Below are 9,723 nucleotides of genomic sequence, written 5' to 3' on the forward strand. Positions count from 1 at the left end.
AATAATAATATCTGGGAACATTATTTAGAACTCATGCCTTGGCATTAGGGCACCCTGGGTTCCAATCTAGTATTCCACTTACCAGGTGTATGACCTTGCAAGTTATTTAATATCTAAACTTCAATTTTCTTATTTATAAAAATGCCTACGCTGTAGAGTTGTTTTGAGGATTTAATGAGAAAACATACACAAAGCAGTAAACTCAGCAATTGGTAATTTGTAGACACTGATAAATATTAGTTGCTATTGCTTTTGCTAGAAAAATTAAATTAGACTGGATTAAAGTGCCTCATCAAGTTTCTAGCCCATAGTAGCCACTCAATAATTGGTGGTTATTAATATTACACCGATATTAATAAGTGTTAATTTGATAATAATTGAAGAGTATTAGTATCATTCTTTTCATGGATGATATAGCTTAGACACAAATTAAGCCTTAGAAATAACCTCTGTGTTTGGAATACCAATTAAAATCACTATTTTATACTTGAAAGCTAGCTAGAGAATTCATTTTATCACAAAGGAAAAAGTCACTACGTCTTAGCAACTGAAAGACACACTCCATCCTGAAAGTCATACATGACAATACTTAGCCCAGAAAGAATTTTAAGGCCAGGAGTGTATTTCAGTGCTCTTAATAGAAAAAACACAGAGATTGTTTGCTTTAAATTATTTTTAAAAATATTTTAGGACTCTATGTATACATCTAATACATTTCACTCTATGTTATACCATCATCATCTACAACAGAATTTAGAGTGCCTATCTATTGCTATTAATAGCTTATTTGCAAAGAGTAATTACTACTCTAATGTTCTTTCTAAAATAGCCAGTCCTATCAAATAGCTAATAAGCATTTTGTTAAACTGCTTTTGAAAACATTAATATAAAACAGCTCTCCACATCCCTTGTGCTTAAGGTATTTACAGTAACTCCACAAATACTCATCCACCTGCACTCACACACCACCACACCAAACAAAGAAAGGAAAAGGAACGTCTCATCCGAATACTTCAAGGGGGTTAATAGAGCCTTTTTAGGGGTTCAGAGTATTTAGATAATGGCATTTCCTTGCCCTCAACTTTCAACAATAACCCCCAAAATGGAAAAGGAATCTAAACTGTTTCTGTAATTTTCTGGCCAGAGCTGAGAATGCTCATCCACACACAAACTATTCACCTTGCAGCTCTCTGCTGAGTGTAAGATTGATCCATCTATGCCACTTGTCTTATTATTTCTCATAAATTGCTTAGTTTCAAATTAGCCAAATATACACTGTACCTAAAACCACTAGACACTGAAATTAAAATATGTAACTAAGGTCTACCCTCCCCACCTCTGTTTCCACTAGAAAGCACTCCCAGCACTTGGTGAAATTGTTGCTTTTAAGTTTGCTTTCTGAAGAAGGATTTGGTGACTTCTGACCTTCGAGGGTTGTTCTTTGACCCATCACTTTTCTCCACCATCTGGCATGTTTACTTGATGCAAGTGCCTTGGGTCAGAGGGCAGAGCAGACATGTGGAGGGAAAGCTTTGTCATAAAAGCAATAAAGAATGAGTAGGCGCTTCAGAATATAACACTGTGCATTCTGTTCAGCTGCTGAGCAGAATGAGGTAAGGTTAGTCATATGGCTAAAAACAAAATAAATAAAAAGTCGGTTAGCACATAGTCCAGAAGACAGATAAAATGTGCAAGATGCTAGAGTTCAAAATCTGAGTGCTGCTTCTTTTTCCATTTCTGGGAGTTACTTTTTATGCTTTACTGGGCACATTACTAAACAATATGCTACACCAGACACAAGGGGGAAAGTGGTTTATAGGCTAAATTAACCAGATTGATTATTCAGGAAGAGTGTTGATAGTCCAATAATCCCCAAGCAACAAAATTAGAGACAGATAGAACAGAGTAAGGAACTAAAGATCAGGTAATCAATTTTTTTCATATCCAGGGCCCATGTTATAATGAGATAATAATGACAATTTTATTTTTGATAAATTGAAGCTTTTTTGAAAAGAACATCTCAGAAGTGAACATTGGCATCAACTGTGCACAACCACCTTAGACTCCAAGACAAAGAGCTCTGTACAGTGATCCCTACTCCCTTATTTAGGCATTTATCCTAGAAATTAGGACATGTCAATGAAGCTTGTAAAAATTTTTAGCACTAAAGTCCTTTAGTAAAAACCTTAAGCTTCATTTAGAAATAACTACCTCTGGTTCCCTTTATCCAACTTCCCTGGATTCTGAGGAACTTCCCAAAGTCTGTTTCTTCTCTCTAGTTTATACAGATTATAAATGATCTTTGATTGATTCACATTGCTTTCCTGTTGCCAAAGACATTTTATTCTCTGTGACTCTAGAATGCACAGAAAGAAAAGAGATGAAACACTTCTGCTTCTGCTCAAGCGTTGGTACTAGTCTCAATTCGACTTTCTGTTGCTTGACCTCTGCACAGTTCAGGAGAAAAACAATGTCCTGACATGAAAACTCAAAAAAGATTTGTCTTTATTATTATTGAAAAGGGGGGAAATTGCTATGAGTCAAGAGATAAAAATGATTAAAGGGAAGAGTTAGTCAGCAAAAGAAAATGAAAAAGGAATTTCCCCTCAGAAAAAAAATAATAATACAAAGAAAAAAGATTTAAAGGAAGCCTTCCTCTTCCAGTCTGATGGTCAGGGGATAGTTCTTCACGTTGTGAATACACTTTGATCCTAGAAACTCTGCATCTTTAGTCTTTGCCAAGTTTGAAGATTTTCTCATATGGATCTTTCCCCCCCAAAAAATATTCATATCTATCAAGACTTCCATCCCCTGCAACATTTCTCTTGAAACATTCATGGTGCACAGCACAGCCATTCTCTTTCCGATTCCAGACTTTCTGTAAAGAGCAGCTATTTGCCGGTTTGCCCTTGCCAGTTTCAGAATTGATCACACTATAGAAAATTTATAGATGGACATGGAGACCATACTAATGTGTCTACTTACAAGCAGAGAAGGGATTCCTAGACTTGCTTTGAGGAAAATGTCTTCTAGTGAAGACTCCCTCATTCATAGTTAATAGCTTATGCAAGAAAGAGTGAAACGAGCAGGGGCCGTAAAAACAGAGGACACGAGTACAAGCACCTACAATTACTGCAGGGGTGAGCCTGGGCAAAATACTCGTTCACTTTGAGCCCCAGTTTCCTTTTCGTAAATGCAAAGATAATCATTTCCACCTTTCAGAATAATCGTGAAGATGAACTGAGATAATGTGGGTCAAAACACCCAGCACAGTGTACTCAACAAATGCTGCTTTCAGTTTCTATTAACTTTATAAAACCATCTGTACCTGTTTCAAATGATGACTAAAGTCAAGTTTGTCCCTCGAGAAAATGCCCTTTTCCTTAAAAGACAACCATAAGCCAAACACACTTTGTTCTAAAAAATGTCTTTTGGTCTAATTCCCTAATGGGACAGATTTTTGTTTTTTTCCCTTCAAATCCCTTACCTTTTATGCAGCCTCTCTGTGGCTCTTAGAGCAGATGCACTACCAATATTTCCCCTAAGTCATGTGTATTTCTTTCTACATATTACTATTCCTTGGGTGGTAACCACGTTGCTTTCAAGGTTGAGAATGAAAGAGGACAGACATAGAGGGGATTAATGGGGATGGTGGTACAGAAAGAGATGACCTCTAGTTGGATGAAGTAGGAACTTTAGTGGAAAAAAAAAAAAACCCAGTACTGAAATTCTGAAGGGTGAGAACATGACCACAAGCTGTATGATTCTGTATTAAGAAACCAGTATTTTAAAACCTGAACTATAAACAGGGAAAAGTGATAGATAAAAAATCATTTCTCTTTAAGAAACCATAGCATCCTCGTGCCAATTTGTAAACCTTTACTCCTGCAATCTGTATGAGGTCTCTATTTCTTGGTTCAAGTCATCCTTCTGTGTCATTCAGTGATCTCCTTCACAATGGCCCATACTCACAGGACATCTCAGTATCTGACTCTATACTCACCACCTCAGGTCCCACTACAATCATCAGAGCTGTTTCCTGGAAGGAACATGGACTTCAGACTTGGTAGGGAATGCCAGTCTTTCTTCTTGCCACCTGGGTGACCCTTCATAAGTTGTATAACCTCTCTAAGCCTCAGTGTCCACATCATAAAATGGCGAAAACATTTTCTGTATTACAGTGTTTTGTGAGGATGAGATAAAGTAACATAAGCTATGTTCAGTTCTAGGTCCATGGGGACTGGGTCATGGGGTGATTGGAATGATAAGTACTCCATGTGTCCCCAAACACCTCTCCTTTCTAAATTTTAGCCCACTGAACTAAAACCAAACTTCTGCATCTTGATTTTCCCTCCTTACTTTTCAAAAAACTTTTTTCTCAGCACTTTTACACATGTTAACTCATTTAAGACTAGAAAAAAAAAAAAATGAGGGAGGAAAAGTGATGTCCTGAATTACAGCTGAAGTTTCTGAGGCATGGAGTGGTGAAGTAACTGGCCGATTGTTGTTCTTCCATCTCTCAGTCGTGTCCAATTCTTTGCGACCCCGTGGACTGCAGCACGCCAGGCTGCCCTGTCCTTCACCATCCGCCAGAGCTTGCTCAAACTCATGTCCATTGAGTCGGTGATGCCACACAACCATCTCATCCTCTGTCATCCCCTTCTCTGCCATCAATCTTTCCCAGCATCAAGGCCTTTTCTAATGAGTCAGTTCTCTGCATCAGGTGGCCAAAGTATTGGAGCTTCAGCACCAGTACTTCCAGCTGGAAGTCCATCCAGTCCTTCCAGAATATTCAGGGTTGATTTCCTTTAGGATTGACTGATTTGATCTCCTTGTTGTCCACGGGATTCTCAAAAGTCTTCTCCAACACCACAGCTAAAAAGCATCAATTCTTTGGTGCTCAGCCTTCTTTATGGTTCAACTCTCACACCCATACATGACTACTGGAAAAACCATAGCTTTGAGTAGATGGACCTTTGTTGGCAAAGTAATGTCTCTGCTTTTTAATATACTGTCTAGGTTTGTCATAGCTTTTCTTCCACAGAGCAAGCGTCTTTGAATTTCATGGTTGCAGTCACCATCTGCAGTGATTTTGGAGCCCAAAATCACCTGCCCAAGGTTTCACATAAACCAAGACATTGATGATTAGAAAAGTATCTGAGTCTAGGAGTTTTGCAAGGTCAATATATAATCCTTGGGAATTTCCCAGAGCTCCAGTCGTTAAGAATCCACCTTAAAATGCAGGGGACATGAGTTCAATTCCTGGTGGGGGAACGAAGATCCCACATGCATACACATGTGCTAAGTTGCTTTAGTCATGTGCGACTCTTTGCAATCCTGTGGACTATAGCCCTCTGTCCAGGGATTCTCCAGGCAAGAATGCTGGAGTGGGCTGCCATGCCCCTCTTCAGGGGATCTTCCTGACCCAGGGATCAAACCCACGTCCCTTACAACTCTTGCACTGGAGGTGGATTCTTTATCACTAGTGCTACCTGAGATCCCACATGCTGAGGAGCAATTAAGCCCCACCTCCCTCCCCCATGCACCTAAAGGAAATCAACCCAGAATATTCATTGAAAGGACTGATGCTGAAGCTGAAGCTCCAATACTTTGACCACCTGATGCAAAGAGCCAACTCACTGGAAAAGACCCTGATGCTGGGAAATATTGAAGGCAGGAGGAGAAGGGGATGATAGAGGCAAGATGATTGGATGGCATCACCAACTCAATGGACATGAGTTTGAGCAAGTTCCAGGAGATGGTAAAGGACAGGGAAGCCTGGTGTGCTACAGTCCATGGGGTTGCAAAGAGTCGGACACAACTGAATGACTGAACACACCCCCCGGCAGCGAGAGAGTCCATAATTGCAATGAAAGATCCAGCGTGTGGCAACTAAGACCCAACAGAGTGAAATAAATAAATGTGTTTTTTTTTTTTTAATCCTTCCTTCTATGCCTAAGTGTGTAGCAAATTCAGAGATAAACATCAGTCAGAACGATGGATTCCTGACAAAGAACTAAATAGAAGGTAACTCAGATACAAAGAAACAGGCTGTCTTAATCATCCCTGAATTGAATTTACTTCCCCTGTCTATAAAAAAATTATTGGTTGTACTCACTCACAGAGATAGAACCTGCACTTTCAAGGAACAGCTGAGAAAGCATGTTCTTTCCATTTGGTAGATCCCAAACAAAGAATCAAGAAGAACGGTCTAAGGCCATGATGACCAGCTTAAACCTCCTTACAAACAGATGTCAATCTCTTTATCACGCAGAGAAAGAGAATCATGAGACAGAAAGTGATCAGAAGTAAGACTCTCTCCATGTGAGAGGACACATGCGTATGGGGAATAAGCGTACCCCTCCCCAGCATATCTGATTCCAAAATCTGGGCTCCTACCACTACACAAAAGAGAATAAAAAGTAAAAAAAGTGAGTCGCTCAGCTGTGTCCAGCTCTTTGCGACCCCATGGACTGTAGCCCACCATACTCCTCCATCCATGGGATTTTCCAGGCAAGAGTACTGGAGTGGGTTGCCATTGCCTTCTCCAGGGCATCTTCCCGACTCAGGGATCGAATCTGGGTCTCCCGCATAGTAGACAGACACTGTCTGAGCCACCAGGGAATTAAAAACTACTAGGTATAAAATAAATAAGCAAACAAAGACATAATGTTTAGTACAGGGAACATAACCGATACTTTATAATAATTTTCAATAGAGTATAATCTATAATGAATTACTATGCCATAAAACCTGAAACTAATATAACATTGAAAATCAACTACACTTTAGTTTAAAAAATAAAATTATGACATTAAAAAATTCATTTTCTAGACAAAAAAGAGAAGCAGAATAATTCAGTGCACCTTATAGAATCTGATCTCATTTTTACCTTAACCCTAACTCTACCACGAGCTCTTGGGCATGTTCCTTAATACTGAATGCTGTGATTTCCTCAGTTACACATACCAGTGTCACATATCCAGGGCTGTTCTGAGCTTTAAATATACATCACCTGGTACATAACAATAGTTCAGTAAATGTAGGTGATTATTATTAATATTACCTCACTGAAAAAAGAATGTTCAGAGTGTGAGATTAGAATAGAATTTGTGAGATTAGAATCAGTGATTACAAACCCTCTCTTTGTACATAGATTCATTACTCAATATAAGTTTTAAGAGAAAGGAAAAACATTAATAAATTAATCTTATTAACAGTGCTTTGTCAATGTGGTGACATAAGACACACAGTTTTAAAAATTATGTCTAAGGATTTTGACTTTTTTTAATTTCTTCTTTATGTTTTTATGTTTCTAAATTTTCTACAATGAATAAAATTATTTTTAAAGCAAGAAAGGAAAGAAAATGAAATATGAGTTAGCCAGTGGTCAATAAATACCTATTGATCATCTACTCAATGTCAGGCACTATATTAATGATATTCAGTTCAATAGGACTCTCTTCCTGGAACTATTATACATAGTTATGGGAAAGCCATCTTTACAATAACATAAAAATGAGAGGCTATTGACATTTTATTCATAATTAGAAAGAATACCTCTTTTCTCTCATTTTTGAGGTTTTCTTACTCATGAATATAGGCACACCTGACATTTTCAATTTTTTATGGATGGATATGTATCTCAAAATGGGAATGCTCATAAATAATAAAATGCATTATCATTTATTATCTACAAGATTTAAGTCCTTGAACACAGTTTACTGACACTGTCTCTACTATTCACAACAAACCTGCACAACAGAATAACAAAGTGGGCATTGTTCTTCCTTATTTGTGGAGAAGGAAACTGAGGCCCAGAGAGGTTGAGACTTGCTTAGGAATCTTTGACTAGCAAGTGCTCCGGGTGTATTTTAAAGCGTATTTCAATTTACACAAAGGTGAAGACACCCCCTATTTCACAAAGCAAGGTACACCTATAAAACCATACATACCGTTTGGTAGACCACAAGGTTTTTTAACAGCATCCCATATTTCTGTTTTGAGTCTCTTGCCGCTTGGGTAAACATTGTACTTTTCATTGGATATACTGTAAGTCATTAAAGTCAGTAAATAGCAAAAATGAATAAAACAGCAACTTAGATATTTTTAACACCTCTAAGTTAAAACCACTTTGCAGTGGGGAAGAAGAACAGATGCCCGCTTCTAAATGTGAGAGCCACCAACTGGGAATTTGCTAGTTGTAACTGCTGCCATCTGTTTTCCACTGTTCTTTTTACCTGCCTCTCTTAGATTTAGTATTTGAATTCTGGGCCATGGATTCTTAGTATAAGGAGGGGAGGACTGGGAGGGACTCCAATTTGAAATTTTCCCAGGTGCTCTCTCCTGCATTAAATCAAAGGTAACTTCTCTGGCAAAAAATATCACGAGGGCGATTATTTAACAACTGCATTTTTATTCTTCTATGCACATTTTGTTCTCCTATTTCCATGTGCATTTTTTTCTATTTAATCAACTTCCTGCTTTTCCTAAGGGCATTATGGAAATGCCTCTCTGATGCCAATTAGGGCACTGCTGTGTGAATTAGTTTCTTCCCTGACTGAATAAATAATTTTTGTCAAGCCATACGTACATTCAGAACTCACTTAATCAGCACTTAACTAACATTCGGCACCAGCGTGGTGGGCTTTTCCCCTTAAATTCAACATGTTGAGGGAGTTACTATTTGTGCCAAAAGGAAGCAAATGAAATAGGCAGATTAATAAGACTATAAAGGATAAGAGATTGTTCCAGCTCACTCTTCTGCCTTCAAGTAGAATTGGTTCTAAACTACACTAGAAAGAGAAAATCTGCCCTTTTCTTTTAGGAACATCTGTAGGGGAGTTTTGCTATCATTTGATTTCAATTCTGAATGCCATATATGCATGTGCATATAACTTCTGGCTAATGGCCAACAAAAAATAAGAATAATCATCCAATCTGTAAATGAGCTTCCTCTTTAAATCTACATGATAAAGGTGTACTTCCCATTTTCATAGATGAGGAACAAATTATGTTCCCCTCCCTACTTTTCAAGAAGTTACGGACTTCAGTCAGAGTAACATAGCTAGTTAGTGACTAAGATTTAGTGCCGACTCTGCCTAACTCTGTCTTTCACTCAAGCTAAAAAAGGAGTACATCAGAAGGTAGGGCACTAGCTTAGGAGGCTTCTTCTTCTTTCTTTTCATATATTGAGTTAGTCTGAAAACATATAAGAAATAGAAGGTAGAAGGATCTATCAACTTATATGCTCAACTGAATTCCCTGATGGCTTCCTTGATAGCTCAGTTGGTAATGCAGGAGACCCTAGTTAGGTTCCTGGGTCAGGAAGATCTGCTGAAAAAGGGATAGGCTACTCACGCCAGTATTCTCGCCTGGAGAATTCCATAGACTGCATAGTCCATGGGGTCACAAAGAGTCAGACACGACTGAGCAACTTTCACTTTCACTTTTTTCACATTCAATAACACACAACTCTGGTTTACTTGGATGCTTCTTCAACAAATGTATAGTAAGTATGTCATACAGATGGCCAACAGGCCAGTAGGTAATAATCTTCTTTAATCTTTTGTCATTTTTTATATCCCTTATTTTTCTATAGGCATTTGGACATACTTTTAAAAAACTGAAATACAGCTGATTTACCTCGTTGTGTTTATTTCTATTGTATAGCAAAATGATTCTATCATACATATATGAAGAGAGAAGATTACTACCCACTTG

This window comes from Bos grunniens, chromosome 8, assembly GCF_055505025.1.
Source record: "Bos grunniens cultivar Pamir isolate PY7600 chromosome 8, Bosgru_T2T1.0, whole genome shotgun sequence".
Lineage (NCBI taxonomy): Eukaryota > Metazoa > Chordata > Mammalia > Artiodactyla > Bovidae > Bos > Bos grunniens.